Source organism: Patella vulgata, chromosome 4 (assembly GCF_932274485.2).
Source record: "Patella vulgata chromosome 4, xgPatVulg1.2, whole genome shotgun sequence".
NCBI classification, from domain to species: domain Eukaryota; kingdom Metazoa; phylum Mollusca; class Gastropoda; family Patellidae; genus Patella; species Patella vulgata.
In genome coordinates this window covers 86,205,844-86,211,843 of record NC_065882.2, presented here as the reverse complement: position 1 = coordinate 86,211,843, position 6,000 = coordinate 86,205,844, and positions in this window count along the sequence as shown.

Sequence of the window (6,000 nt, the reverse complement as noted above, 5' to 3'; positions counted from 1 at the left end):
CTTTATCTCGATCTTATATAACACATCTTTAAGAGTAAGTACAGGAGGAAAGCATCATACACTTACAATAACACAAGACAAACCCACGGACACAACCCAGCCTTTTATCTAAATCTTATATAACACATTTTTAAGAGTAAGTGCAGGGAGAAAGCATCATACACTTACAATAACACAAGACAAACCCACGGACACAACCCAGCCTTTTATCTAAATCTTATATAACACATCTTTAAGAGTAAGTACAGGAGGAAAGCACCATACACTTACAATAACACAAGACAAACCCACGGACACAACCCAGCCTTTTATCTAAATCTTACATAATGCATCTCTATAAAGAACTATACACGTATATTTTACAATCAGATTTTGGTTGAAGCGTGTCTACCACTTGAGTAAGATGTAGAAGACAAGTGCACCTGAAGCCACATATTCAACAGATTAATTACCACCCGAGTAACTCATTATACCATGAGTAATAATATACCACCCTAGTAACTCATTATGATAAAACGTACGGGATGGAATTACAACCATATACAAATTAATATGTTGCTAAAATTGATCAATGTGTTATTATGAATGTAATCTCAAGCGGTATCTCGCTAACGTTTTAAGACAATCGTTCCTTTAAATTGAAGTATTTGATTGGTTCGTTGTCGAGTGTTAAAGCAGCCATTTAGAATCACCGTAGCGGCAAGTGAATGTTTTAATTAGCGTTCCTTCTCATTAACGTTAATTACCTCTCCACGTGATCGCTACCATTAAACTGATCCAACTTGTTCATCCCAACAACTGACTAATAACACAATATGGCCCCAAGTTCACAAAGCATTTGCTCAATATTGTTGACCTTATTTTAACTAAAATATAGCCCTTTATAAAACTTGTGTTGTTTCAATGTATCAAATACATCAATAAGAAACTATGTGCAAGGTTTTGTGTTTCTGTATCAAAGATATTTCTCATAAACAGTGATTGAAAGTTGAGTAAATTCTTAACTTAAGTCTGAGAATGCTTTGTGAACTCGGGGCATGTTGGATTTGTGGCAGGTTTCGATCTTTGCCTTTAGCGGAAAATAGACAATGAAAGAAGGATTAAATACCTGCTCTTTTCACCAAATGATTTCACTTCGGTGTAGAGAGGAGAGAGAGAGATGGGGTTTAACGTCCACTCGACACAAACTAGGCCATTTCGGGACTAACACATGTTTCAATTTTATTTCAATAAATCGCCTGCGCGTACAACCGGGAAATCGAAACCCCGCCAGTTGACTCAATGACAGACTAGGCGAGGTCCTCCGTACCACTCGACTATAAGCGAGGTCCTCCCCTTACCACTCGACTAAACCAGTTGCCCCGTACCACTATTAACGTTACAACAACGTATTCAAGTATTCAAAGCAGAATATCAATAGTAATATAATAAAAATATATTTCTATATAGATTCATTTAGCCTTCATTCATTCATCCATTCATTCATTTATTCCGCCATCCCTCGATTTTAATCCATTCATCTAATTTCCCACGCGTTGTTTTAAATTTCAATGGATGTGTTTCATGCCAATTCTACCTAAAGTCATTAATCTCCTATAACTATTAAACTTGGTGACAGACGGTTGACAGCCGACATATTAATTTATAGTTTTAATGGCATCTTTTATTAATTATATTCCTAGTACTTATTGTTTTTATGATTCAATGAAATCTATGTTTGTGAATTATAACTTTCACTTAATCTGATATATACGTTTGTTTGTGATTTCTGCGTATTGTGTCTTGTCCGTAGATCTGTTTTGTGTAATTATGTGTGGTCCTGTCCCCCCTGCACTTTCCATTAGATACTAGTTTCTTTAAATAATAAATTATAATTCTTTCAACTTTAAATAATAAATTATAATTCTTTCAACTTTAAATAATAAATTATAATTCTTTCAACTTTAAATAATAAATTATAATTCTTTCAACTTTGAATCCTGAATAATCTACATGTTTGTCCGTTTCAAATTATTACAGACTAATCATATAATAATGTTGACTGTAACGGGGCCGCGGTGGCTCAGTGAGTGAGAGAGGGGGGGGGGTAACCGCTACTCGATAAAAACTAGGCCATTTCAGGACTAACAGTTGGTTCGATTTTATTTCAATAATTCGCTTGCGTGTAGGGGTCTTTAGCAGTGGGGGTGGGGGTGGGGACCCTGAGAAAATCAACGAGGTTGGACAGGCGACCCTACTCCTTGTCACGTACAACCGGGGAATCGAAACTACACCAGTAGACTCAATGACAGACCTTATCACAAAACGCACACGCGCTAATCATTGGGCCATCCAACACCCACTTAGTGAGTTAGACAGTATCTAGCAAACTTTGGGCTGTCGTGTTCCATCTCTATAATGACCGAGAGAGTTCATTGGTATTTTCTGGCGTGCCCCCTCCCACCCCTGCGATTATAGGATCAGTGGGTCCCCTTAGACATTAGACAATATATTTAAAATATAAATTATCAAAAAATATAAGGAAAACAAAATTGGGAATATTCTAATTCATTTGAATTAGATTGGTGGGTGCCCCCACCCCACCCCACCCCTTTGTCTCCTGGCAACTAATATTTTCAGACCCAGTCCGCCACTGAGTAGGAGGTTAAACCCCATTTCATGTTGACTATACCCAATATCATATAACAATATAGCAGAAATTAAGACGCCATATTGTCGACCAATGTCACCGCCCAATTACCTGAATTAGACAAAATCTAATCAGACACGTGACTGACAAGCTGACAATTAGATGTGACCTGACCAGAATCTAACCGGCTGTTGGACCCGTTCAAATTATAACCAGCGAAATCTCACACGCTAAAAAAAATGTATTAAGGAAAGGGAAAGAGTCCCGGATCAAATTATAACCAGCGAAAAGTCCCGGGTCTTATTATAACTAGAGCGACATCTCACACGCTAATAAAACCATATTAAAGCAAGAGTCCCGGATTCAATTATAACCAACGATCAAACACGCTGATAAAACCACATTGAAGTATGGGTCCCGGATCAGTTTACAATCCGTGACCTTTCACGCTGACCAAAAAACCGCATTAAACTAGACGGCCAAATTTCCCTCATGGGACACGCCTCGTCTTCATTAGCCCCATTGGTGTAAAAAGAAGTAGGACATTTAAAACCCATTTCATATACTTTTTTCATTTCCTGTTTTTCATTTTTTTAAAGATATTTTTAATGTCCGGTGTTATTTTTAACAGTTTGACATAGGTTGATAATGACTAGAGAAGCCTAGTCGAAACGTCACTCAAAAATATAAAGGCAGTAATTGTATTCCATAGAATCGTGACCTGTATATTCTAGTTGAATTACTTAATTCTATTATTAAATTCTATTGATACAGATCATTGAACCCCGTTAGTGTCGGACGTTAACGCCCATTTCATTTTTTCGGTGAACTTATCACATCATAATGAGGTGATAATCAGCCAATCGCTAATATAATTAATGTTTCTTAAATTAACCACTTTAAGATCAATTGGCTATTTTTGTTATATGCTTGATAAACAACTTGTGAAATCTTGTTGAAACATCGCAGTGAAATAAACCATAGTAATTGTTATTCCATAAATAGTGTGTTAACTGAAGTCGTTAACCTGTCATAACTTTTCAAGCCGACATTAGGTAACGACGTTAATCCCATCTATTGTTTTTGTTGATTTATTATATTGTTTAATGCATTGTTCATATATCGACACGTCAGTTTTAATTACATTTGTTTTTATCTTATTATCGGAGCCACGGTGGCTGGGTGGTTAAGACGCTGGCTCGCTAGCCTGGAGGTCGGGTGTTCGATCCCTGCATTGGCCGAGAAAGTTCATCCTGATTTTCCGACGTGGTTTTCCCTTGTCAGTGGTCCTTCGGATGAGACGAAAAACCGAAGTCCCGTGTGTATATTGGAATGCACGTAAAAGATTCCCTGGCAGTTGGAATTCGATATAAGAGTAGGCGATAGTGCCGCTGCCTGGGCAACATTTCCCTCATAGCACAGTGTGCACACTGTATGGCGTATGCCCGTCTTCATTAGCCCAGTATAGGAGCAGAACAGTGGGACGTTAAACCCCATTTCATTTCATTTCATGTATCCTATTATCTGATTTTCCTTAAATATAACAAGATTTGTATATTGATAGCTGGACGAACAGTTTTTAATATGTAAATAATCGACTCGTGCAGCTATGTGTTTTTTTTAACACCAGGGCTTCGCTTTTCCACATAAAGCAAGCGGATTCTTTTCCCCCGCGTTTTTTTTCTATTCGCACTGATGACGCCAAAAACCAAACAGTTGGACCTCCTGTTTTAACTTGTTTTTATGATGACAAAGGGAGAAGATGACCCGTCCTCTCTTCTAACGACAGTGTGTTTTAAAGAGACTTTTTACCAATTTTCAATTAAGTATAAAAATTTTAATTAAATCTGACCATAATATTATATTTAATTGATGGCAGTCACTAGTTAGGATTCCTAAAAGTGCAGTAATTGATCTGTCAGTAATTGATCTGTCAGTAATTATATATAACGATATAATATATAGATTTATGTTCCGGTATATTAAAAGATTTGAAGAACCATTAGAAGTCTGTTATATCCCAAGAGAGAATTTACTCCTCTAAAATATGAACACCATTACACTTTGATAGACGACAATAAGAGAAATAAATTTTTAAAAACAAAATGCTGTAATGAAAGCGTGTTATTTATCAGAGAAACCTAGTTTATTGGGGGTGTAAAATACTGAATTGTATCGACTGTAAACAAAACCTTGGCTACTTCTAACATTTATAGTTCTATAGACAACATGGCGGCTTTATAATGGGGACTTAAATGTCAGCCATTGTAACATAGCCTGGGGCCTTTATCTCACTGTACAGCCGCTACAAGTTGAAACGTGAGAGCGACAAGGCCTTTTTAATAATTATCCTTGGAGTTTGTTCTAGTATTAACACTTGCTAGATGCTATTGGGTTGAAGGTACACAAATATTGCCAGTTATTTCCTATAAGTGGCCGACTGTAAAACTAATATATCTAATTCAATTGCTAAGCCACGACTCGCCTGTTTGACCAACTTTTTACACGTTTTTGAAGTCGGTGTCACATTTCTCCCTTGTCTCAAGATGAAAGGAAACTCAACACAAAGCCTGTCATGTTTGTAATAAGGTCGACTCTATTATCTCTCGCGCTCATTCACGTGCTTTCCATTATCACAAATAACAGACAGTAATGTATGCATTACATTCTCCTCGCAGAACAGATTCTCATTCACTGCTCATTCTACAGACAAAAAAATCTTAAAACAGAACCGGAAAATCAATAGACGAGTGATCGACTAATTAGCTTCATAACTCAGACCCGTATTTTAATTGTAACTTTATACCATCGTCTTTAATTAAATCAGATACCCCGTCATCAATAGTGTTATAGTATCCATAGTTCTGTATATTCCATTATTTTTTATATTCTTTATGTTCCTGAAATGATTTTGATGAGTTCTTGAAAGATCTGTGATATTTGTACAAAAATTAAAATGAAATGAAATGGGGTTTTAACGTCCTACTGTACTGTTCCGACTGGACTAACATACCATACAGTGTGACATTCAGTATATTGTTTTATTTAATTCAACAAAAATAAGCGAACGTCACCCAGTTTTATTTGAGTATTTCTACAGATGATGGTTCAAACAGATGTTTAAAATAATAAATAATATTTATGAATAAACAAAGACTTTACAGATTTCTTTGATGTCTATACACTCAATGTGCGCAGTGGATGATAAATTCAGATTATTTAAAAGGAAATGAAATGGGGTTTAACGTCCTACTGCCCTGCTCCGACTGGGCTAATGGTGACAGCGGTGCTACGGCCTACTCTTATATCGAATTCCAACTGCCATGGGATCTTTTACGTGCACGCCAATGTGTACACGGGACCTCGGTTTT